Genomic DNA, 27,556 nt, shown 5'->3' with positions numbered 1-27,556 from the left:
GTCAAATGAAATATACTTAGTGATGTGAAACATACAGTCACCCGACATTGCTTTGCATTTTAAAAACAAGAAGATGGCCAAAAAGGAATTTAAGATCATGTAAAATGGAATGGAATGTATGAAGAACAGGAATTCCTGAAGCATGAAAAAGCAGCCTGCCAAAAGAAGCCCGACACACACAGTTATACTGAGCACGCTGGGCTGTTGGGGTCTTTCTCCTGGGTGCACAAACTCACACCAAAACCTAAAGCCTGTGCTCCACACCCAGTCCTGCATCCTGGCTTTGTGCACTGCAATCAGCAGGAGCAGCACTGGGAGAGACCTTAGAGCCTCTCCTGCACACCTGGGGTTCTGTACCCAGGGCTGCTGAGTGACCCAGCCCAAGCAAGCAAACACTGCACAGTGCTGGCTCACTGCCTGCACCTAAATGTGCTCCCACTGCAGTGTCCAGCAGCCTCACGTGGGGTGCACAGACCAGGACCAAGGACAAGCATCTTGGTATTTTACTGCTCTGTGTTATGTCCTTAGCACAGACCTGTTAGAAATGCACCACATAGTGACCTGGAACCCATTTCCTCATGATGGGCATGCTGCTTCACCAATCAACTGTTTTAACTTCATATATTTGTGCAATGCTATATTGATTTATGAAGGTGTAATAGATACTCAAAAAGCACTGGAAATAATATGTAGTAATAGAGGTGTATATTAGTCTCACTCCCACATTCTGGACTTTGGATTATTTCCTATATTAAAATCACTGCAGTGTTTCTTAAAATGAATTATATTTTCTTATGTGCTCAGTTTTAAATAGCTTTTCATGATTTAAAGCAGGATTTTTTTCCTCTGTAGACTTCAAAAATGCGATATAGTATGGTCAAATATTTTACTATATTAAAAGTAATTTTTAGTTCTGTTTTGAAGCCATGCTCCATGCACAGAGAGGTGGAGCAAACAGCTCCCCTAGTCTGTATGCACTGCATTATTTGTGTGTAAAACCAGAACACCAGCCAGGCCTCTCTGAGCAGAACTTTGCTGCCTTTGACTGACTGCTGTGTACACTGGTTGTCTAAGCTCCCTTTGCAGTCAGTGAAATCACCTCCACCATCTTCTAGGACATTATTTTTGGTCCATTGACTGCAAAGAGAGCCTGAACAGCTATCTTAAGTTGCCACCTAACATTTTCAAACCAATGGATGAGCAAGACAACCCCCCTGCCCTGCTGTAAGGGTCTGTTTGAACACAGATGAGCAGAAGAGGGCTACTAGGAGTGAAAGTGAGAATGCACACATTGGACACATGCATATACACAGCAAAACTTTTTATAATGTTTTATGTGGGAAATACAACCATGAGAAACAGATGTTCCTCTAAGATGTGGAGTTGAACATCCTCTTCAACTTCTCATGCCCTTATCCATCAGGGATTTTTTTTCAGGGAAGTGACAAAGGTGGATAATAAATCATTTTTCTTTAACTGGCAAAGAAAATGAGCATTTGTAAAGCTGAATTTGCGTTGGTTTTCTGCATGTGGAACCCTGCTAATATTAGTACCACTTGGCCTGGTTATAAACAAAGGATCTGGGTTTTAAAAATTGATGCCTGGCACATACACTTTCATGATCCTGAAGGTTGTGTTTGTGCTTAAAACCTCTTCAGCAAATTATAACAACAGCCACCAACTGCAGAAAAGGAAGAGAAAGCTGGTTATTGCTTTCTGTCTTTTAACCTCTTCCTCATACACAAAAGCAGGAGGATGGAGCATTATTCAGAGCTGGTTATTACAAGGTAAATGCTTACAAGTAGAGATGTTCAAAGACAAAATAAGTGCATTTGTAAACTGCTCATGGCTATGCCACAAACAATGCACTTGCCTTTTACACAAGTAACCCTTCATGGTGCATTTGCTCGCCCGTGTCTCACAAAAGCAGCAACACTGTGAGCCATACCTTTTCATGACTTAATTATCACCAGTCTTTGTTAGCCTGTCTCTCTTCATCCTTGATGTCAAAGTTACAATGTGCACAAAGCTGCCAGGCTCCCAAGTCACACCTGGCCCTCAGAACATATCACACCTATGTGCTCCTATTTAAACTGGCTTCTTGTCACATTTTTGCCTGGACTTTCAAAATGCTCTTTCCAATCTATGAAGCTTAGCACAGAGTCACCATTTTTGTGCAACAAACCATTTCTGCCTTTCTGCCCTATTTGCTCTTTAACAGTTCCTGGCAAAGGTTGTCTGGGGTCAAATCTTCCCAAATTCCACTGTAAACTATAATCTCCTTTTCTTTTCTTTTTTCTTTTTTTCCCAGTATTTTAGAAATGAGGGAAAGTAGAGATAGACAACTTCAAAAACCATATTGTAAGTCCAAGTAAAAATTCTGTAATAAGTTACTTTTTTAATATCACAGACTCAAAGCCCTAAATTACATTTTGCAGCCTGGGATCAATTAACGGGACCTCAAACCTGCAGCTCTGCACCCGAACTTGGAAACTGCTTAAAAACTTTTGTTTACACACATTGGCAAAATTTAAAAGTCTGTATAAATGTAGTCAACATCACTCTAGATATTTATCTACTAGCCTTGTGAGGCTGTTTGGGGTTGAGGCTAGGTAAGGATCTTTTTAAATACAATAAAATTGGCATATATCTTTCTCCACGTGTAAAATAAGTTTGGGGAAAACAAACAAATGAACAAAATTAAAAAGTCATGGGGTTTTTCTCCTGCAGAACAGTCCTCAAAATTATTATTAATATTTGTATCAGTATTTTCCAGTGCATTTGCTGAATACAGACTGAGATTTGGTTGCATATATTTGAAGTTTTTCTGTGCCTTGACATCAGGCACTTGGTCTTCATGGGTTTCAACTTTATAGAAACAACTCCTTCTTCAAGGAAACCTGTGATTTCTTCAAGCCCAGGAACAGGAACTGAAATGCTAAAAGTAGGAAACCAAGCAAGAAAGAGCCATGGTCTGTCTCGTTTGTCTTCTTAAAGATGCATCGAGAGACAGGCTGTGGATGGTGAAATCTTGTCCCTGCTCAGAATGCTTTGGGAGGGTTTGTGGGTTTGCTTGCTTTATTTTCTCTGAGTCAGAGCACAAGAGTGCTGGAAGCACCAGGAAAACACTGGCTGGAACTGAACTCCAAAATCTCCTTTTCTTGCTGTTTTTCACTTTGTCCATTCCCACGTGGGCAGAAGGACATTGCAGCCCCCTGGATTTGCCAGGTTGCATGCAGTTAGCCCCCAGATGTGCAGAACAAGAAGGTGTGAACCAGGGAGTCGGCAAGAGTGGGCTGGTCAGTTATAGCTGTGGCCAGTGACCCCTTTGAGAGCATCCTGCCCTGGTTCTGGAAATGCTACAAAGAACTGGGAGCTTGAAGAAACTTGCAACTGGTCAGACCCTCCTGGTGCCCCATCTGCAAAAGCTCTATTTGGTTCCTAAGAAAAAACTCAACAGCGCTGAGGTTTTATCAAAATTCACCACACACATCACGTGCCTGTTACACAAATGATAACTCCAAACACCTGGCTAAATTCCTGGATCCAGGATCTGACCCCAAACCATGTGGGTCCATATTGCTTTGCTGCAACAGTAGAATTTGCCAACTACTTTTGAGCAACTGAGGGGGGAAAAAAAGGAAAAAAACCCTCCTGCAAATCCAGATTCATTTGAACCAAAGTCAAAGCCTTCAAATTTTAAAGGTGATAAGAACAGGCCATGAGTGGTCTGTCACTTATTGTGGTAGACAGAAACCACATGTTTCTCTGGGCTCCAAGATTGCTTCTCTGCTCATTCTTCTGGCTCTGGACTAACAGTGAAAGTTCAGGGGAAGCCAAGATCACAAATTTTCCTTTCTCATCAGATCTGAGTCCTTGCAGTGGAAGAGTATAATGTTTTGCTAACTCAGAGATCTTGACAATCACTGTAATCTTCAGAACTGGGATTTCAATCATTAAGAAAAGTGTGTGCAAAAATAGTCAGGCACTCAATAATTTACGCACTTCATCTCCAAAAAACAAACATGACATTATCTTAAACTTACAATTTAAAGCTGCACTTCATGTCTTTAACAACTGCCATGTAACATGCACATATTTCTCTCAGTTTCTTTGGAAAAGCAGGTTGTATCAATGCTACGTGCACTCTTGTGGAAATGAACTGTGAAGACAAAGTATAGAACAGATAAGGATTTGCTTTGCCTTTGCCTCACAGCTTTTTGGAGCTGCAGAATGACATGAAAACCAGGTCTCTGATAAGGTAAATTATTAGCATTCTTCTGAAGTCAATAGAAATACAGGAGCAGGACCCAGGAAGATTTGTTTGATTTTTAAATTACATATGTAAAGAGAAGGCTGTCAATTGATAATAGACAGTGTTTATGTTGGTGTTTAAATAAACAATTTAAATAAAATGATGAACAGAGGATGGAAATCAAATGGTTACCCATCACTGAAAAGGTCAAAGTTCTACTGCCAGTAAGTGCCAGGTACATACTTAAAAAGCCAACAAGGTGACTCTGCTTTCAAGAAAAAAAAAAAAAAAAAGAAGACTGTGCAAACAGAGCTTGTAGTAGCATTAATATCATCTGGTTTTGCAGTTTAAATATGTTCTGCTCAATTTCCTACACCAAAGATAGTTTATGGGCCTTAATCAATGATGTATGGTCAGTATCCAGTACACTTCATGACAGCAGATACCTGACAGGCTCTGTGCCTGCCACTGGAGATGCCCAGCTGATTTCTTTGATCTCCTCTTTTTGTGTTCAGGCCATGTCCTTCAGAGGGCAGGTCTGTGTTATTGCACACCTAGCTCTTTCTCTACTGAAGTTAGGCAGTGCTGCTTTGTAAAAAGACTTTTTTTCCAGAGATTCGTAGGCCCCCAGGATAGCTCAGTTCACAGAGGAAAGAAATATTCTGCTTTCACTGCTTTCCAAATCAGTTCCCATTGAAACCATTTTTTCCTCAGTTGTAATTCATTACTGGGGGACTCTGTGGCACTGCATCCTCCTAACAGCTCCGCTTCACAAAAAACACACTACACCTAAAAAGCCCTCTCCTCTTTATATGGCATGAATTGCTGATAAGGAGATCATAGGGGATAAAAAAGAAAAGGGCTATGAGATATTTTGCTGCTCTGAAGAAGTAGCTTGTGAAGAAAATGCTTTTCTCCACTGCTTGGGATGACTGGGGAGCCTGGTGGACCCTGGCTTGTTGATGCTCATGTGAACATGGTAATCCCTGAGGGCTGGTTGTGCTTAATTCATCCTGCAATAAATTCGCTACCGATGGCGCAGATTTTGTCCTTCCCTCCCCACCGCCATCAACAAAGCAGGAAAATCACTCAATTAATTTCCTGGCGGTGGCAGGGGCTGCCTGGCAAGGGGGTACTGCCCTTCTGCGCCAAAGTAGGGCTATAAATTTTTCCCTGTGAGCAGGGCGCATTACGGCTGTGTGCTCCGAGGCAGGGAAGTGCATGCATGCATGTAATAGGCAGCTGATCATTCCCATGACAGCTGCTGGGCAGGGGAAAGGTGTGCCCAGCGCCCCGTGCGCCGCCTGCATGTGACCCCGGCCGAGGGGATTTCTCAGCCCGTGGCTGCCTCCCAAATGAGGACTTCCTCCCCTGGATGCTTGTGTTCCAGTCATGTGCCCCGTTAATTTGAGCAGCGGGATTCGCCAGGTTTGCGACGGATGGATCTTTAAAAACACAGTGTGCTTCCAGCTCTGGAGCATAGGGGAGCTATCATTTAGTTTTTAGCTCTTTGGCAGAGGAAAACTGTACATGAGGATGAGCAGGTTAGATTTGACTGGATAATTACATATTATTTTGCATGAATAGAAATGTCACTGCTAATGACAGCTGTGGTGTGCTCCAAAATATTTGGGATTAAATACATTCAGTTTTATACACCAGATGCACATAAATATTTGTAAACATTTGTATGCTTTTAGTGTATCTGAGCAATTTATTCAGTATTACACATGCAAAGCAGCAATTCTCAAGGCTTCATGCTCCTGTAGCCACCAACCTGGCCCATATTCGAAGAAAAGACTGTAAAACACAAAGGTGTCAATTCTCCTCCCCACTCATCTCTCCTCCCTCTCCTCCTTTACTCAGAGATGAAAATAATTTGACCTCTAAATCAAACAGTGCAAAGCAACTTTTAGCATTGAGCTCAGCTTCTCAGGAACCTGGGCAGATATGTCCATGCCACTGGTTTGACTGCAAAACTTGGCAATTGCCAGAAGATTCTGAATTCATTGTGCCAGTTACAAATGGAAAAATGGCCATATTTATCTTTACAGCTGCTGTGTGGAGCAGTTAAGAGCAGTTAAGTGTAGGAGTTCTTGAACTACAGCTGAGCTTGAAATCAAGTTAGCCCTTTCTGTTTTGCAGTGAGTGTTTTCCATTCATTTTGGGGTGGATGAGCTTTCTCACTACTTTCACTGTGATCATTTCCATGACCCATTTATGTGTGGAATGTTGTCAAAAGCTTTCCACAATTTCTCCTGGCTTAAAGCTGCAAAACAGGGCTGTACAAAATACTTGCCGTACAATTCTACAATTAGTAAAAAAATGAAGTATTTTTTCATCATTCCCAGAATTCCTCTTGGAGGACAGATGGAAGAAGTATTTCTGTGAGAAATGGTAGCTGACATAGAAGCTTTTTAGATGCCTCCAATAAAGTTGAATTCATCTTAACAAATTTCATTTGGGAATCATTGTCAAGATATTTTTTTCAACATAAAACATAGAGATACATGGCTTAATTGTTTACCAGTACTTGCTAAAGAGCTAAGTACTAAAGAAAACAGTGACCTATTTGGTAAGTTATACAGTCTCACTTTCTTATTTCAAATAGTGGTTTTCCTTCATAATTTCTTGCTTGCATCGCTACCACTGCAATTTCAAATTCACTAGGAGCTGGCTACAAGCTGGTGGAAAGGCTCCCAGTATAGGAAGACATGGTCTCTGCTCATGATATGATTTGTAACGAGATGCAGCATGTTGGTTTTTAATTTCATTTGTACTCATTAAAGCATAAGCAGTTGCTCATTCTCTGTATCTTGGCACACAAGATGGATGTTTAAGTTGTTCTGGGAGTAGGGAAATTAGGCAAATAATATCAGCCATAAGTGAACACCCATTTTGGAGAGGAAGCTTCTATATCTAAGAAATTCCTATTTTCACTTTAAGGTTGTGGAGTTCAAGTTGTGATGGCTCTGTTTCAAACAGGGAAAAGAAGAGATGCAGGATTTGGAATTGTTGCAGTACAAAACCAACTCGGTCTATTCAATGGAGTTTATTTATATTTCAGGAAGGTGAACAAAAGCTCTCTGAAAAAGGCAACAAGAACACACCACAGGAGGAAGGAAAACCTGGCAGAGGTCATTGTTTTGCCTTGATCCAAATTTCCTACTTGCCTGGCTCCTCCTGCACTATTTGGAGATGAGCAGACCTTCATTCCCTTCATAGACTTTTCCAGTGGTTTTCAGTGCCCTTCTCCAGGTGTATTTCCACAAGATCCATAGGAGGCATGTCTCTCTTCACATGGCTGCTGTCTAAAGTCTAAAGCTTTCCAGTGGTTTCAGCAGGATCTGAGAGCATGGGGTCTTAGAGCATGGTACTACTCATTTTTCAATCAGTAGCAATCCTGTCTTTCATTTCAGTGATTCAGAAAATAAAGCCCTTAAAGCAGAAATTGCCAGACTATATTGAATGCAGAACCATCCTTTTAGTGCTCTTTCTTATTCACTACAATAAACAATGCCATTTAATATAATTTCCAAATCTCAATTTAAGAGGGAAAAAAAAATCTCATTTAGCTGTTACTCTGCCTCACAATGGAAAGCTGCCTCAGAGCATGTTACATTTCAGAGGAGCCTGTGAGATTTTGTTTTAATGGGAAGCTAAATTAAATGTTTAAATTTTAAATCAACAACAGAACATGTTCAAAGAGCTATATTTATAGGGTTTAAGTGAAAAATGCTCTGGCATCACTTTTAAATAATGCTGGCAAGCAAGGGAGGAAAGAACACCACTCACTGATTCTTTGCATGGCTTAGTCCACAGACTTATCCAAGGCTCATGTATAATGTGAGTTGTTGGCTGTGATACTCTGGTTGTAGTGCTAGTGGAATTCACTGTAGGCAAAGACTTGTGATGTTAAACAAAGTGGACAAAAGGCTTTTACAGAATAATAAAAATAACAAGTCGCCATTTATGACTTAAAGTTAAATGTTCTCAGTGAAGACATTACCCAGTAAATAACTCTGTGGGAAAACCTCTAAAATATAAATGCCCTGGCAAGATGGGGAAGGCACTGAGGGTGATAGAAATGCTTGAAGTCAAAAGGGTGAAAAAGGACTTTGTGTCTTGCTCAAATCTCAGAGCTCTTTGCTGAATTGCTTTGCTTGGGGCTCTCAGTTCTAGTTCAGCTGATGTCGCCAGGGAAGCAGAGTCCCAGTTTCAAGTGTGCTGAAACTATGCTGGGATTTTGTGCTCAACTAAAATAATATTGAGCTTGTGTTTCCATGGAGAACATGCAGAAAATGGCTCAGAAGTAAAAAACAAATATAGTCAGACTGTGGGCAAAGGAGCAGAAAGAAGACTGCAAATGAGAATTTAATGACAGAAACTGCTCAATGAAGCCTAATTTTTTAGTAATGTTCCAGGTTTAGAGAGAAACCTTGCCAGAAAGCTTGGACTGAGGCAAAGCTCTGGGTGAATTGCCTGATCCCCATTTGAATCCTGATAGGACCTGCTATCAGCTGAAGAAGGCTGCACCAGGCTTTGTGTATCAGGCCAGAAGTATCTCAAGAAGTTGCCAAAAAGTATTTGTAGCTATACTCTATTCCCTGCAGCTATTTGTATTCCTGTATCCCTGTTTTCTACTGGGGTACAAAAAAAGAGAGACATTTCAAATCTGTGTGAATGGTTTAACCTGAAATAAGTGATGTGTTGACAGAGTTGACTGTCCTCACTAAAAGAGGCCAAAGTATGCAAAATATTTTGGGAAAAGATTTGAAAACATTTATGTTTTCAAAAAAATAAAGAGTGAAGTTTCTCCTGTGGTATTCATTCTTCTTATTATAATTATCATTATCATTATTATTTGTTCTATCATTTTTATCCAAAACCTTCACCAAAGAACAATTTTAATTACCATGAAAAATGCACTTTTGTGGAAAAATGCTAAAAGTTAAATGTGAATAAAACACCAGAGGACAATATGGAAGGCAGGAACAGGAAGTTTTGATGATATTGTCAATTTTTAAGTAATAGAGATTTTGCTTTTATAAGAAACAGAAACCAGAAATTACTTTGTCTGTGGATACTCCTCAGTGCTTCATTCTTTCATTCAAGAGTGCTGACAAAAGGCATAACATCCTTATCTCACCTTTAACCATGAGATCTTTAGGTTTCCAACAGGAGCGTGTGCCACTGCAGCATTGCTCTCTATGGCATGAGTGCTTGCTTTGTTCATTGTCTGCCTTGGCTGTAAGGGAAAGGTTTTGCCAGAAGAAAACAGTGGACCTGAGTGCACACCCAGTTCTCAGCCTGCCAGAGCACACTTTCTGAAGCCATATATCCAATGCTGGAAAATTCCTGCACGTCCCACATCTGCCTCTTTGAGAGGAGCTTCAATGTCACCTCCAGGACAGAATCAGTATAAACCATCAAACCAGCCACAGAGGGCCAGTATTGAGATTTATGTCTGCCTCCTTTGGGGATAGATCAGGAAGATAATTCTCCCTCTACAAACACATTTAAGAAAGAAAAAAATATTCTTTCTGTGTGTAGGTGTGAGTGATGGAGATGATAAGGGAATAAAAACTATTTTCTGTTATGATAATGATATTCTATAGCAGTAGTTTTAAAACAAATAAAAAATATTTCTCCTTGCAATAAGTGCTTCACTCTAAACTAAAAATTGTTTAACAAGCATAAGGAATTCCCTCAGAAATATGGGATCTAGGCAATGATATTTCTGGCTGCATTCCCCATGGAATATAGGATGCACATTCTGATGTTCTCAGTTGCTAGGCTTTGGAAATTTGTGACTCTGGGCTCCCTAGCTGTACAACCAGCCTGCCAGGGAAAGAAGAGGATGGCTGATTTCAGATAGGTGGCATAAAGTAACTAAGGCAAGTTTTGTTAGAATTATAATGTTCCCACAAATTTGGATGAAATGGAGAAAAGTTCTGATGGGAAAGCATCTGGGTGGCTCAGGAGAGGCCAGCATGGACCCATCCTGTTATCCTCTTCATCCCCCACAGCACAGGTTGGTGATGCTGGTGCCCAGGATGCAGCTGCACCAAGCCCAGCTCGTTCTGAGCAGAGGCTCAGTGAGTCTGACACTGATGGAGACATGCCCTTGAGGATCATTTTTCAGAGGTGCTACTCAGCCCTGTCATTTCCCCTGCTGGCTGTTGAGGATTTTTTCAATCTACATGCAAAGGTTCATTAGGGAAATGCATTTATTAAATTAATATGGAGGTCATCTCTGATTAATGATCACTTTTCTTCTAAGCAAGAGCAGCATGGTTCTATTCCATAATCCCTTGCTCATTTCCTTGCTCAGTTATTTTCTCCACATGCCCATCTGCAGCAGCATCTCTGACATCCCTGTGGTGTGTCAGGTTCTACACCCCCACACACAAGAGCAAGACCAGAGGTTGCTCTAAACCAGGCTATCTTAATGAGTTTGATTACCCCAAATCTGAAGCTTGTAATTAAGATTTAGAGGTACTAAACTGATTTTCCAAAGAGAGGTGCTGGCCATGGTGCATCAGTACAAGGTTCCATTGCTGCATGCAATTTGGGTTTCAAAAGCAGGAAAAGTAAAACCAGAAGACTCCAAATGAGCAAATACCCAGTTAGGAGACTTGAGCAGAGAAATACAGAAATGACAAAGTGTAAGTACTCAGAAGCAGGGCTGCTGAAAGAGAAGGCTCATGTAGGAGATGATGATGTCTGCTTCTGTCATCCACATTGCAGCACTGCTACCCACAGGGATGGTGTTTAATTTGAAGATCACCTTCACTAAACCATTGCATACAGAATATGTCACAAGGTAAATTGAACAGCTAGACATATAATCAGACAGAATGGCACACTAAAGTAATTAAATACAGGCAGCCCCAGGATGCCCCCTGTTTAATGTAGAATGCTAATTGGTACTCGAATACCACACGGTGTGTGTGGGAGAAAGACAGTGTAACTAATGTACCTGTGTGTTGTGTGTAATAATACAGCATGAGACCTTGAGGGTACATCTTCCCCTGAGGATTTCACACTGCCAGCAGCTGATACCAATAACAACAAAGGAATGAATTTCCCCTGGTATTTTCCTGACATATTCTATCCCAGTTCCTACTTCAGTGCAATATGTGTGAAGCTCTAAGAGTGATATGGTGCACTGGAATTAAATGGAACTTATAAAATACACATATCCTATTTTTAGTAGTAAAAACCCAGCAGACAGAATTGTGATACCAGACTATAAATCCCTGACTCCTTTCTTTCATCCAGTTGATTTGAAAAATTTAAATAACCTTTTCTCTATGAAAAACATTTTTCCTATTATGATTTTATGATGCTTCCATTTTTAACAGCTACAGTTTTCTGACTTCAAAGTATATGGAGGAAAACTTCTGTTGGCTTAAAAATACTGTTGAAATCTTCTTTTAAAAGAAAATGATAAATACATTAATTTTCACATTTTTGTCTCAAAGTAATTTAATGACAAACCCTGTATTTTTGGTTTTGTTGTTGTGGGTATGCTTAACTGGTAACTAATAAAATATATTGAGGCAAAAATAAACTTTTTATATATTCAGAACAAGACAATATATTTTTAAAACTGTAGAAAACATTTGCACCAAAAATACAGGATGTGAAAATCACTCCTACAGCAAGCAACTTCTAAGGCTCAAAAAGCAAAACAAAAAATGAAAGACAAGTTGCAATACACACTTGAAAGGAAATATTGTGGTCTGAGCAGTGGTTATACATGTTGGAAGGTGTTATCCCGGATCTTGACAAACAGTATTCCACTTAGATAAAAGGAGCATTTATGAAGTAGATCTCTATGAGTGTGAAGAGGTAAAAAAACCATGTTCATATGTGCATGGGTATATTTGAGATGGTGATCTTTAAAAAAAAAAAAAAATCTTAGAATTGGTTATAGCCTGACAGCTATAAATATAGTAAAATACTTACTGTTGTGCATAGATTCATTATATCAGAAACATTGATCTGCAGAATCACACTTGTTCTGTCCTCCTCCCAGAAGATTTTCCATTAGTGACCAGAAATCCATTCTGTATCCCTAAAATTCATTTCATCCGCACTTCCAGTGGGAGGTGCTGCTCCCACTTGCAGAAGGAAAGAAAAGTGAAAAAAAATAGTGGCATACATACAGAAAAAAATTAACTATGGTTAATCCCAGGTTGGATTTCAAAAGTATTCCACAGCACCCTGAGTCCCAGAATGGCTGAATTTGGCAGGGACCTCTGGAGATCATCTAGCCCAAGGTCCTCCTCAAGGCTGGGATCACTGCAGCGGGTTGCTCTGGACCATGGTAGTCAGGTTCTGAGTGTGTCCAAGGAGAGGGACTCTGTTGGAAAGGATGGATAAATATGATTGCCTGGCAAAAGGTTCACAATAGTACAGACAGGATGAAAACAATCCTCCGTACTGGCTGGACAATGCCCTTACCTACAGATAGGTCTAAAAGTCAAATGGACTGTTCCATCTCAACCCCCAAAATGTATGGTTCACCCTACACCTGTAACCCTCCCCTGGAACATCAGGTGCCTGTGACCCCATTGGCCCAAGTCTTGTTCCAGCCCACCTTGAAGCCCCTGATAAGGGGTCTCCAAGGGGCTAGACGCTCTCTTGGACTTCCCCCCTCTTGGATCTTTCACCCTCTCCTAGAGCATCCTCTCTACCTCTTGTCTCTCCCCTCCCCTACCCCCTCAGGCCTTGCCCCGTGCTGCGTCTGGCAGCTCCAAGCAGGACCATTCTCCATCCCTCCATCCCTAACAAACCTGATATCCCAAGAGCAGCCTTCAGAGATCTCTCGTCTCCATTCATCTAAACCGTCCTGGAGCACAGCATTCCCTACAGGACTCCACAACCTCTCTGGGCACCTGTGAGAGTGTTTGGCCAATTTTTTTACATTTAAATGGAATTTCATGTGTTTCAGTTTGTGCCTCTTGCTACCCTAAATACCACTGAGAACAGTCTGTTTCCCTCTTCTTTGTTCCCTCTTCTTCAATTTTCAGATTAAGCATTATCAGACACTTATAAAACTGAATTTAAAGTAGAGTAAGCTCCAGCTACAGTGATTGAGAGGTTGGTTTCTTTAAAGTGAACATGAAAATTCTTTGACCAGGGAAGGGAAGGGAAGGGAAGGGAAGGGAAGGGAAGGGAAGGGAAGGGAAGGGAAGGGAAGGGAAGGGAGAAACCTTCCCTTTAATGACTTCACAGGAGAAATGTTTTGCTGTCTTTAAAAACTAAAAAAACTTCAAGAGTCTCACTTCCTATGTGAGGAGCTTCCTTAGACCATGGCAAGAGCTCTTCCCAGAAAGCTTTCCGGCTCAAGTGGAAAGCCCTAAGAGCCAAAATACTCAAAGATATCATGCTATCTTACTTCCCACCAATATCAAGGAGAGCTGGGTACACACAGGACATAATCTAGAGTTAAAACAGCTGATACCACCTACAATAGTGTCTTCAGCAATATCCATTACCAGCAACTCAGTATGTCTCAGCTGCAGAGCAGCCTGGCTAACTTTAAGGTGTCTGGTATTTAATTTCAGTACTGGTGGTTTTAGATGTTACAAATGCCACATTTGTTCCTTACAGATGGCAAAAATAATAGTAGTTCAAAATAAACTATTTCTGGTGCTTTCAGCAACCTGGTCTAGTGCACAGTGCTCCTGCCCATGGCAGGGGGCTGGGACTAGATCATCTGTAAGGTCCCTACCAACTCAAACCATTCTATGGTTCTTATGATTTCTATGAAATATTCTTTTGTCACTAATTTATGACATCTCTCATTTTCATATCCTGACTGTTAAAGCATTTTCAGCTGGCAAATGCTGGTAGCAGTTAGAAACAGCAAATGCTGACTGAAAGGCCTTGTGCTATAGGGACAAGAACTGATTCAAGTATGTTCATTCTAACAAATAACAATTATTGTTTTAAACTATTTATTTACTGAATAAAATAGCAATGCCCAATAGGCATTTTAGGATCTGGCAACAATAGTTATAACCTGCTTCCAAAAACTCAGAACAACTTGTATTCTCATTGAAACAATAACAATTTTCATAATGGATAGGCCTGTCGAGTAGAAAGGAAAAGAATAATTCAAATAATGATTATTACAATATGCACCAGTTATGCACAGACAATGTCACACACATAAATTTTCTTCCAGTCTGTTCACAGCTATTCCCTTTGGTGCTATCGTTCCATGATAAATTCTGTTTACATTCCCCTACTTGAAATCCTTTTATTGAAAACTCCCAAAACACAATACAATGTTTTTTGGAGATCCTTAGTAAGAAAAGATTGTGGCAGATTCTTTGCACTAGCATGTTTGCTAGGCCAAACACCAGAAAAACGCTAACAATTTGGAGGGTGACCTAATTTCTCTCTGTTGGAGGGAAAGCAGAGAAGAAGGTACCAGTCTCTTCTCCCTGTATCCAGTGACAGGACATGGGGCAGTGGCTCAAAGCTGCACCAGGGAAGGTTTAGGCTGGACAGTAGGAAGCCTTTCTATACTGAGAGGATGACCAAACACTGGAACAGACTTCTTAGAGCGGTGGTTGATGCCCCAGGCTTGTTTGTGCTTAAGAGACATTTGGACAAAGTCTTTAACAACATGCTTTATCCTCAGGTCAGCCCTGAATTAGTCAAGCAGTAGGACTAGATGGTCATTTTAGGTCTCTTCCAACTAAAGTATACTTTTTTGTTCTATACTATTGAATATTTCATGCAGTAAGCATACATGAGAAGAGAAAATCATCTTCCCAGTCATTTTCCATCAAGGATGAGAAAAAAAGGGCCTTTTGTGTACACATGTCTTGACCTGGCAAAGTCCCCACAGCCAGGGATGATGTGCAACTTCCCAGTCACCATCTGATTCCACTTCCCATGTCTTAGTCCATATCAGGACTGACTTAAAGAGGATTTAGTGCAGGATGTACCAAGCACATACACCTAGAACATTGCTGGATGCTTTGTGTTATCTAACACATGTCCTTCTGAAGAGCAGCCAGCCTACCCCCCTGGAAATTCCCATGCCTGAAATGACAGAAATTCCCTGTGTTTGAGCACTCCAGATTTGCTCCAATAGACCAACAATCAAAAACTGCTTTCAGTTCACCTCCAAAAGTTTGACTGATCTTGCCTGCCTAGGATATATTCTGCATATTACTGAGCACAACTTATCAGCTGATTTATGAATAATTCACATTGTTTTGAGAAAGAGTGAGAGAATGAGCACTCATAGGCAACAGACACAACACTCTCCAAAGTGTTTTAAAACTCAAAGCACATGAAGTAGATGCACAAAGCTGTGCACATCAGTTGTACTCCTCATCAGTCAGACCCAAATCCAAGATTACCATCCACATGATTTCATCTATACAAATTTCCTTTAGGAATAGAAAAATCCATGGTCTTTACTGAAGACAATGAGTGTTCTTGTCTTTAAATTGAACTTTACATAAGCATCTCAGATATGTTTCAGTTACAGGAGTAAAAAATGCATGGAAGTAAAAGTGGTCACGGATCAGGTAACATACCTTTTTTCCCCATCAAACACTTTACTGGGGTCACATTGAATGAAAAGCTGAGGTGGTAATTTCAAACCAATATACATTTATTTTAACATGTACTTATATATAGAATATATGTACAAATTTCTGGAAAAAGACACAATAGATTTTGATCTGAAATGTTAATAAATTACTTAAAATACTTGACCTCAGCATGCTAGATATTTTTTAATCTATGTGTAAGCGTTTTTTACCCTTGCCTTCAGCCACAAGGTCAATGTTGTTTTTTTTCAACATATATATAGGTAAAGTTAACTTTGAAGTATATGTGTAGTGAAATATTTAGCCAAATAAACACTATGCTAGATTGCACATGGATAGAAAATAATAAAAAATATAAGAAAACCCCTAAGAGAAAGATAAATTTCAATGTGCTGCAAAAATTTGTTGGCCTCATTCTTTTGCTTTCTCTTTCACCATTCTGATTTCTATTACACCCTTAAAATATTTAGACATTTTTCCCTGAAGGACTTTCTGGTTTCTCTAACTTTCATAAGTCCTAAAAATTTGGAACTTTCTCCTGCTGTTTAACAGCATCATGTAATAAAGCATATGTGTTTCAGCTGTCACTGATAGTTACATCAGGCTCTGTGTGACTCATGCATCATGTTCATGCTTTATATTTATTCTAAAAGGACATTTACAGAGTTGGAAGGAGGTAATTTCACTTATCTTTATTCCCTCTACTTAGTAAACTGGTGGGTAAAAAAATCACTGTTTTGACAGAGATGAGAATCAGTTTGAAGCTGAAATCTACAGCATGTAAAACTGATGAAAATCTACTCAGAGAGATGTTGATCAGTGGCAGTGTTGCAGGGCCCCACCATAACATCAGCTGGAGTCAGCACTGTGGGTAGATCCAGTTTCAACAGCAGCTTTCCAAATTGTTTTCTACCACTGAACATTGTTGTTGCCATGTATTGACAAAAAGATAAAGTTCAACAGCAAAACAGAGAAATTCACAGGATTTTTTTTAATGTGGGTTTTTAAGAATCTTATCATTTTCAGTATAATAGAACCACTAAAAAGAATAGTTCATCACAGTTTTAGAAGTGGTGTATAGTTTTTCCTAAATAACTCCACAATTGAGTTAATATTCAGTGTAAAATTGAACCCCCTGTTCGGCTTTTATTTACTTGCTTTTAAAAGAAAATATAAAGTTCCTGTTCTCTTGTGTGTCATGTGTAACTTCCCTCAAATCAAAGGGAATTATCTGTGCTCTGCAGGAAGATAAATTGACCGTGAGCCTTGCAAACCACAAAACTAGGGAAAGGAAAAGTAATAGCTCATGCTTAAGAAAATATCTGCAGTTGTGCAAAATGCTCTGTGAATTCCATCTTGTATTATAGTGCTATTTTAATAAAGATGGATGTCTTGCAGAAAATTCCACTCAGACAATCAACTTGATGATCAGAGGAAAAATCTCCATTTCCACTGAGGAAATGGACCCCCAGCAACTCTCTTTGACTGCTGTTTAAATACTCAGAAGTCAGCTGGAATGGGAGTTCTTCTCTGACTCCTATCACTGTGCACCCAGCTGGGCTGTAGTTCTTGGTTTTCTCCCCATTGAAACCAGGGAGCAGGAGGCGATTGGTGGCTGCTCAAAGTGTCAGCTGGGAGAACACGGAGTTTTGCAGCTCACAAGTCAGGAGGGCACCTGAAAGAGCATCCTGAAAATTACCACAGCACCATTTCTGTGCCATGCAGGTCCTCGGAGAGAAGCTAAACTGATCATTAGCAATTCTTAATCCCAAAAATGCTTAACTTTGCTGGACATTTCCATGTTAGACCAGCAAGCACCTCAGCTGGTCAGGCCCTGTGTAGAAACACTTGTATTTCAGTCTGTGTAGGCAGGTGTTAGAGCCCAGAGATGGAGAGCAGTGTGGGATTTCATGGCACAGAACTCGGACTGTTGGGCCTTGTTCTGTAAGGACCTGTGTCCTGGAAGGGATCTGAAGTTTGGCAAATCCTGAGCAAATTCACACACAGCCAGTACTGAGATCAGTACCAAAGGCAACAGCTGTGGGCATGTTCCCTTGGAAATCTCTCTAGAAAAGCTTACCTTCACCAGTCAGCTTTAATCCATGGAGTGACAAATTAAGGATAAAGAACCTTCTTACCCTGGGGAAATCCAGGCCCATTTTTGACAGAAAGGGGTAAACTCCCAGGTGGTTGCCTGGGCTGGGTGGCAGGATTGTCACTGCTGGCCCTCCTACTGAAGTAAAGCCATTGTTTTCTCTGGTGTGCAAAAGTCAAAGCCTCAGCAGGAGGGCACGCTAAAGAGAATTATGCTGCACAGACTCATGGCTTTGGTACTCAGCTAGAAAGATGGAACTGGGCTCTGCTCCCAGGACTATTCCCATTTACAGCTCTAAAATGTAGCCAGCATTGCAGAGCAACTGGAAAACTACCAAAGGGCCAAAGATCAAGGATAAGAGGACAAAATAGGACAAAATATAAAGTATTCATCTTCTATGTTATGTTCCTGCCACTGTATTATAGAAATAATTATTCCCACTTAGTCCTCCCTTGGTTTGATGAGAGCTGCCTTAAATCTGGGGTACTTTTAAAACACCATCAAGGAAGGAGGCAGAGGTCTTCAACCCTAATGGTTAAACAGGAGTGGGAGGATGAGCATGGTTGGCATGGCCACTTGTCTCTGTGAATTCAAATTACCTTTGGAGATGTAAGAAATCATACACATTTTCCATTTCCCAGGCACACATTCAAATATGCATGCAAATACCTGCATTCTTAGGTGAAAACAACATTTACCAATCTGAGTGGGTCTTACAAAAGGTGGTTCTTGTTCAATTACATACCTATAGTCACAAGATGAGCTGCAGTTTCAAGTAGATAAAAGGTACACATCCTCTTGAATCAGAAGTCTGAATTCACTCAAGAAAGATAAAAACACCACCCCAGGTTTTGCGTTCTGTTGACAAGCCTTTAATCCTTTGGAAACATCTGACTATTAATCAATCATGCAGGAGAGAAAGGTTCTCTAAATCCCCCTAGTATCTCTCCTCCTACTAAACTGTCACACCTGCTGGGTTAATGCAAAGAAAATTACTTTCTGCAATGTGGTGTCTATCCATGAGTAAATCAGGGAGAAAATAATTTTGTTCACGTACACCAAGCATGCTTTCACTCACCATCAGGAATGTTCAAGATACACTTGAAAGGCAGCTGATTTTCTGTAATCTGTACCCCGTTTATTGTCACTTTCTCCAGATGAAATAAATTCTGCAGTTGCCTGCAGAATTCTTATGAATTTCTGCTGTGCCACAAAATTGGCATGTAAGGGAGCCCTGGCATCTGAAGTCCTGCCATTGCCCATCATTCATGCTGCACTTAAAGAGCAGATCTGCTGCAATTGCACTTGCTTTGTAGATCTAAATACACTGCATGTGCAAGGCAGAGGGCTGTGACATGTCACAAACTTCTCTAATTTCTGCTGTACTTTGGCAGCTATGGTCAACAGAATACCTATTAAGTAGTGAATTCTGAATTCTGGTTTCAGGCCATGATATACGTGAAAAGATGATTTACTATTTCTTCACCCTTCAATATGAACTTTGGTTGATTCCAGTCAATGAACTTAAGGGATTTGTTAGGCAGAAAGTTACCTGCTAGGGAAGCTTGTCCTTTCAGACAAACACTATGCTGGATCACTGGATTATGTCAGTATATTCTTAATTTAAGAAAATACTACAGTAAACTATGGACATATGGATATAAACTGATCTGAAGTGAATAGATTGCAGACAAAATTCTTCTCTCATCTGGAGTAGATTCATTGGCTTCAGTGGAACTATTTTGGATTTACAGTGATGTAATTTGGAACAACATCTGGCTTCAGATATATAAGAAGGGCTCATTGTAATGGTTTATATCACTGACTACTTATTGAATACTTTTTCTATGCTTTTCTTAGCTCTTACTAGCTACACATTACTTGTGGTTTTACATCTTACTCTTGTATTTCATATAAAAACCTGTAAAAGCCTTGCAGAATAAGGAAAGAATATATTTCCTGCAGGTCATCAGTGTGTGGCATCTCTTGTAATTTAGTTAAAAACAGACTACAATTTTTTAAACTTTTTATTTTGATATTGCATTACAAAAGGCAGATAAATTGAAAAGTCCTCTCTGTTGTATTTGCTCTTCACAGGGTGAGTAGTTCAGCAAGCCAGTCACATTTACCTGGAAAGCACCTTAGAATTTGTGTGGCTTTTCCCATAGACTCTCCTCTGTTCTGGGGCCAATAATATGATGTGTTGACAGGGATTCATTCAAGTCACCTTAGCCCAGGTTTTTTATTATTCCATTATGGATAAATAAGTCCAGGGCAGAACCTGTCTCCTCTCAAACCTGTGGCCAAACTGCCTCTCTTTATCCATGACAATATAAACTCAGTGTCACTACAGGGCAAAAGGGAGAGGTAGGATGAAAGGCACTGTTTGCCTGTCATCCTGTGGATCTCTTCAGTATGTCCTTTTTTCATTGCAAGGCTTTCAACATCCCCTTGTGTGCACCCTTGCCACAATCTTCTCTGCCATCAGAATTTGCTAATGTGATGTTTTGAATTTTAATAGAAAATTGTTTAATAAAACTACAAGACAATGGGGAATAAATATGCAAACGTGCCAAATACCATTTAGAAATCAACATTTGCTGTTTTACCACACGTGCAGCTGTGGTTTTCTGTTATGCAAAACTATAGCATCTGAGCTTTTAATGGCAAAGCTGTACTTTACAAATGTGTTCGGAAATTCACATGTGTTTCTGTTTAATCTTATGACACTTGCTTTTCCAGCTTGAAAATTTAATTCAAATATCATACTTTGCTTAATTAATGTGAGATATGTAATAAATATATTGTTTTAAACCAAGTTGCTACAAGGTCATCTGTGGTAGCCAAAAGAAATATTTGCATCATTTGCATTTCTTTGAACTCCTAATTATGTGGCACATGCTTCAGTAAAAACTAATATTACAGTTGACTTCATTTACTCTCTTTCATTACATCTGGCTTCCTTTTAGATATTTTCCCAAAATCTACTCACAGAGAATATATAAATTATATACCATTATCTTTTTTTTTTGAAAGGCAGCTCCATCCATCATAATGGATTACAAATTTATCACCTTGAATCAATTTCTGTTCACAAGTTCAAAAGGAAATATAAGTGCTTGAGGGTCCAGAAATATTTATTGTACATATGGATATTATTACACTTTATTGAAATCCTTCACCAATGAGAATTGTTTCTGTTTTGTTTTGCAACACATACAGCACTAATGCTAAAAAACCAACGCCTTTATTGTCTAAAAACTAAATTGGCAATGCAGCATTGATTTTGAGGACTACTGATTCTGACTAGATGTACTAACATATTTATGCAAGCATTCATTTAATTAAGACATGACAACCTCAGCTTGCCTAATTTAGTGAAAATTTGTTTTGACATAGTTTCTTGTATAACATTTTCCCACGATGACGTCTATTTTCAAGTAAAAAATACTTCTGCTAGCAACATCGACAGTAATTCACTCAGACTCTTTTCCTTGTAATAGAGCAGAGAGAGAAAATGGAAACTTAAGATTCATGAGAGTCTTGTTTTAAGACTCAGTGACAGGACTACATCTGGTATCAATACGATTCTTTGGGATCTTGACCACATCTTTCACAAAGTGGTAAGTTCCGCCAAAAGGACACATCTTGCTGGCTGCTAACTACAGCCTCCGAAACGCCGAGCCCGCGCAGGGGAGGAATGCAGTAATGCTCTGCTGGAGGGAGAAAATGAAACTACAATTCTAATTACATTTTTATTTGTGGTGTTAATGGGAAGTTGAGCTCTTAAAGCCCATAGTAAGACATGCTTTCTTTGAAATTGTATAGTACCGTGTCAGTAGTTAACATGAGAGCTTTCCTGGTTGGGGTTTTTTTTCTTTACCCTTCTTTTGGATTAATTTCTTGCTATACTAAATTAATTAAGCCCTTGGAAATATTTCCCTCTGCAGCCTCAGAAGGAAAAAAGCAGCTGGGTTGCTGTGGACAGAGAGACATACAGCACAGGGCAATCAGATGTGATGTTCAGTGGATGAGGAAGCCACCGATGGAGATGTGCAGCAGCTGCCCAGGTGCAGATTTCACGGCTTCAGATACAACATTTGTTTTTGCTAAACAACTTGACTTATTGGTGTCTAATGAGTTTCCACTGGGACTTTAGAGGGCAGTTTTGTATTTTTGTTTATAATCTAAAGAAACCTAGGGAATGTCTTCTGCAAGGAGTCATATATTTCAGGAAAAATATTAATATTTCATGATTCCAAGTGTTTGAAAGTGGTGTTCTATCAGGGCTACCTGTGAAAGAATTTTACTTGAAAGCATAGATGCCTCAAAATGAGGAACAGATCTGTATGACTAATGAAGATTAAGATGAGATTTCACACAGTCTTACCAGTGACTATAGCTGTTTCCACATTAAAGAGTCAATGTGATGCTAGCTTTCTAAAAAATTTTTCTTCTCAAATATATACACCCAAAAAAAAAAAGAGTTTTGCTTTATTCCAAGGAACTTTACACAGATGAATCCAATGTATATGCTGTATAATGATATTTAACTTGGGACTTTTAAGTTCCAGTAAGAACGTTTCATGTGGCTTTTTTAGCAAGAACAGACTTAAATCTGGTTTAACTGGCCAAAGTAGATTTTTTCATCTGAAATCATATTTTACTTCCATGAAGTTGCAGTCCTAACTCCTGCTCCATTTATCCAGGGTATTAGGATGTGACCATAAAGATATTTCAATGTATAGATTGGTAGCTGTTAGAATTGTTAGCTGTCCCTGTGCCTTTGATGCTTCAGTTAAGATAGAGGAGCTGATATTTCATTGTCTGTGGTCCTGGGGCATATTAGCTTTTCTCAGTAGAAGAGCTGGGGGAAATTACTTGTTACACAAACTTTCCTTTCCTCTCATCATAAGATTGCAGCCTGCCTTGTTTTACATCAGGTTTGTGCTGTGAAACTTATCTAAAATAGCTGTGTCTGAATACAGAAAATCCCTTATCATCACTCTCCAGCCCAGCTCCTGGTATGATGGAGCCTGAGCAAAAGAATGCATCAACATTGGTGTTTGGCTCTAGGAGAGGCTGTTCCACCAGAGGAAAACTGCTCCTTAAAACACGTTGTGTCCCTTTTAGGGCTGCCTGTCCTGGCTCCATCAGCAAGCCTGAGAGGTTTGGTAGTCAAGTCAAGACATTGAGCCAATAGAAAAATCCAGGACTTGATTTCATTCAAAGATACCCCTTTGCCCTTTCACACACTGTTTTTTGTGTCTGTTGTTCTGCTGGGTTGCACACACTGCTAGCTTTAGTTCTGTGCTTCTATTTGCTTTATTAAATAGCTGAACATAAAAAAAAAAAAGGTCTTCTTACGGAGCTGGTGAGAACAACTTCCACCAAATAGTGCCTATGCCATATTTAATTCAATCAGCTTTAGGTATTCAGTCAACATATGGATGACTTCAGGGCTTTAGTGATGCTTTAAGGAAACATCAAACAAAAGTGTGAATGTCTATGTAAACCACATATCATATGACAAGAACCTCTGATGTTTAAAGGTTACAGTTTGGTCCAAAAAGCTGTATTTGTGTAGCATTTTCAAATTTACTAGATAAATCAAATGCTACATAGGAATGGGCTCCACTGTAGCTCTTCTGCAAGCACACATACAGCCATGATAGATTTTCACATATTGTGAATGAAATCTATTTTGTACAAGTCAACAGTTCTGAAATTCAGCAGTTCTAGTTAGCAGGTATCACCCATTAATAACCTATATTATGCATCTGGAATGTTTATAATGTCTATATATCAAGGGAGAGGAAATTATTGTTATAATAAGGAGGGAAAGTAATAAAATTATTAATTTTATCCCAAGTTTCCACTAGCTGTTTTTTAATTGCTGCTGAGTTCAAAGTGTTAAAGGAAACATTTTCTCCTGTGGCATTTTTTTCCTTAGATTTCTCATGCATTCTCTTTCCTGTGAAACTCTGCTTAGTAAATATTAATTTACCCTCAATTACTAATGACAAGTGAAAGAAACCCTTACATTCATCAGGGCCACAGCCTTAGGACATATGTTTGTCCTTCAAAGCATTCAACCATTCAACAATTAGAGCTAATAGCTACTCCAGGCTATCAGGGCTGAAACACACAGCACTCCCCTAGTGCTGAGCTCTCCACAGGCACCCATGGTGGTCCTACAACCTATTGACTTCATCAGCGAAAGTTGGAAAAGGGATTTGGAAAGTGGACACGTTAGACGTGGAGTGATTGTCTAAAATGTGAGAACACTTATGGGCTGGAGAGGGGAACTAGTCAATTAGTTCGCTAATAGACCTTAGCTATGTAAAAGCTCTCTCACTTCTTACATCAACACAGTTTGGAAGGCTGAGGATTTTGCTAAACAAAAGAAGAACAGATAAATAAATAGGAAATGCTAAAGTGGAGCATAAAGGAATGATTGATATTGACACTCTGGTATGTTCCTTTACAACGCCTTAAAAGTGCAGATTCAGCCTTTAAGCCTTTTTTGCTGGGAGCTTCATCTTTAATTCCCCCAGCCTCTGCAGAATCAGCTGAGGTTTGTGCTTGGATGTGGTTGCAAATGCCCCCACACACACACAAACATTTCCAATGGTGACCTTGACTTCCTACTTCACCGTTCTCCCACTATAAACGAGGCTGGTTTGCTCAAACAGCTCTGATTCCTTTCCTTTGCAGAAGCATAATGTAGCATTTATTTTATTTTGTTTTCTGTTTTCATTATTTAACAATGAAGAAATTATTTTATTGTAGTAAACACAACAAAAGCATATAATTAAACCATAATATTATTGGAAATAGCAACTTTGTAGCCAAATACATTATGACAGAAGACTGTCATGAGTACACAGATTTTTTTTCTTGAAAAGGGACTGGAAATATTAATTATATTCCCCTTCTTTAAGTATTTGTATATTCAAGCTTACATATTTATTAATGATACATATTTTTTACACCTTGCAACTAATTTGAAGAAGGCAAGATGATATTGATATTTTGTATCATTTCTAATGGAACAAAAGAAAATTTAGACATTTGGGAAAACCAAAGCAAAACTAAAAACACCTCAGGACACAAACAAAAAAACCCATCAAAACAAAACTACAAATTTATTTATAAGATATTATAAGAAAATTTAAAGATGGCTAAGCAGCACTGCTGTTTATTGAAATGTCTAATTCCCAACAAACCTTCCAAGAGTTTGAGATATCTGAACTGTAAATGGCTACACCCAAGACTTAACTTAGTGCTCCCTGGACACCCCTCATCATTAACAACTGGCACTTAGTGGTCACAAAGGACCTTCCTTGGAGGTTCCAAGTCATACCAGGATACCACCAGCAATGGAATCTAGTGGTTCTATTCACTGAATTAGAGTGAAGACAATAATAATGAATTCTGAATTATTTAAAAATTCAATGTTGCTAACACCAGGACCAGAACTAAAATCAAATCTATTTCTCAGAAATAAAAAAACACCAACAAGCCAACTAGACAAAAACCAACCAACCAATCAAACAAAAAACCCCAAACTACTAAAAACCTATAATGCTATAATTTTTATTGTGACATTAATATTAAACAGCATGAAGAATTTTTTTCAGATTTATACTTTTTTTACTTCTGATATCCTGTGTATTATGAACATCCCATATATTATACATACTATAGATAAAAGAAATAAAAATATAAATGAGAATTAAATAACAGTGTTGATTGGCAAACTAGAGCTAATCTCATGCACAAGGAAGGAACAAGGATATTTCTAGTACCTGATATTTTCTGACCTCTGTAAAGTGGATATTTATAGACTGCTTCAAAATCTCAGCACACTATAACACAAAGCACTATGAATTCGACTGTGCATGAATTAAAAGCATGGAAATTAAAATTAATGTTAACAGTGAGCAATGATGTCAGAAAATATAAACAGCTAGTAGACATCCCATGATTACTGAAGGATATATTTGAAGTCAAAATTGAGATAAGATTCTTCATAAAGAAGAAAATATTCTTTGTTTTCCACAATGATATTAGTAGGTCTATGCACAGCAAAACTTAATGGAATGATATGTGAATGTGTGTGGGGGATTTTTTCAGACTTTTCTAGAACTATTTCACCCTAAATGAAGAAAAAATATAATAATAGAGTTTTAAGTAATCCCACTTTGACACTTTGACATTCAGCCTGATCTCTGTAATGAAATTGATGGCTTTTCTTCTGTCAGTTTTCTAACACTCCATCAGTTGGGGGAATTAGATTTTGGGAATCAGGGGTGGGAGGCAGAAAAGTTTGGATAGTGTCCAATCGCAGAAAGTTGGGAGAAAATAGGCACAAAATAATGCAGCTATTTTGTGAAAAAGTTAGCAAAAGGAGCTGAATGTAAGCAAAGGGGGTAGAGAAGGATTTCTGTTAGGTCTTACCAATTAAAGATTCTTTATAAGGCAGAAGGAGACAAGAACAATGCAGCAGGTCTGAGAAGAAACAGCAGTGTCAGAAGGATGTGTTGTGGGAAACAGCTGATAAAATACACTCTACCTCAAAGCCAGTATAATGGGAAATGGAAGTTAAGGAGAGAATTCAAGCATCATTAGTTTCCCAAATTTCTACACCATATGTTTTGAAACAAAGCATGCTTAAATTTGCCAAGTAAAATTTTATTCTTACTTGGCAGCTTTGTTCAGAAAATGGTCATAAATCCTAAATATAGCTTAAGTGCTTATTTCATTGAAATTATCTCATTTCTAAAATCCATACATGCTTCCAATCAGTTTTGGAAGATTTTATATTACATTCTACTTTCTTTATCTTCCAATAAAATCTGAAATAATTATTTCAGTCTGATCTAGTTTTAGGCTATCTTTTCTTACACTGATTGGGAAAAAATGAGCTGCAGCTCTTTTGGGATTATTTTCTTTAAAAAACTGACAATTGACCAAGTCACCCTGATTTATTCTTGTGAGCTTATTCCACAAGTAATCCTCCTCATAGCAGTGACATCATTAAGTAAAAAGGTTCTTGCTATTGCTATGTCCTAAGATATGGGCATGGTCTTTCAGCTCTGCTGCTCCTGTCTTCAATCCCAGTATCACTACAGTTTTAGGTCTTCTCCTGTAGATCTGTTTTGTCTGGAAGAAAGGGAAATACACTCCAGCCCACCTCAACTAGGCATCTGTTGCACTGCTTTGATGGCTTAGAAGACCTTTTCCATTTTATTTCCCTAGAATCACATATTACAATATCTGTTGACTAAGAAATCTTGTGAAATGCAGAAGTCAAGTCAGGACTCAGAATATTTAAGGAATGGCACCCTCAGAGTACATTTAGATTAACTGTGTGGACATAAAGACATAGTCTGTAAAGTTAAGTGCTGGGTTGTGAATTGTTGTGCCTGCAATTCACAGCTACTTACTGACAAGAATCATTGTGATCAATGAGGTAACATTAGACAGCTACAAATTTCTCTAATGTAATCAGGCCTTTAAATATCCCAGTAGATATTATACAAATTAATTGTGTATTCAGAATTAGACTAGCTGAAGTAGATTGTATGGAAGGCATTCTGAGGAATATTTTTT

General features: G+C 39.0%; 1 long non-coding RNA gene across 3 annotated transcripts in view; it reads right to left on the bottom strand.

Annotated features, from left to right (window-relative positions):
* LOC110481887 (uncharacterized) overlaps positions 1-27,556 on the bottom strand; it is a 73,245-nt gene that overhangs the window by 22,697 nt on the left and 22,992 nt on the right. For 2 of the 3 annotated variants that reach the window (XR_014954688.1, XR_002467339.3), the window contains exon 3: positions 12,230-12,626. The exons of the other annotated variant lie outside the window; for it this stretch is intronic. This is a non-coding gene — a long non-coding RNA (uncharacterized LOC110481887). The remainder of the gene's footprint in view (positions 1-12,229; positions 12,627-27,556) is intronic. 3 annotated transcript variants of the gene reach the window in all.

The sequence above is a fragment of the Lonchura striata genome, chromosome 4 (genome assembly GCF_050655825.1).
Source record: "Lonchura striata isolate lonStrDom1 chromosome 4, ASM5065582v1, whole genome shotgun sequence".
Lineage (NCBI taxonomy): Eukaryota > Metazoa > Chordata > Aves > Passeriformes > Estrildidae > Lonchura > Lonchura striata.
The sequence above is the reverse complement of the archived record's forward strand: the minus strand, read 5'-3'. Positions and strand labels throughout refer to the sequence as shown.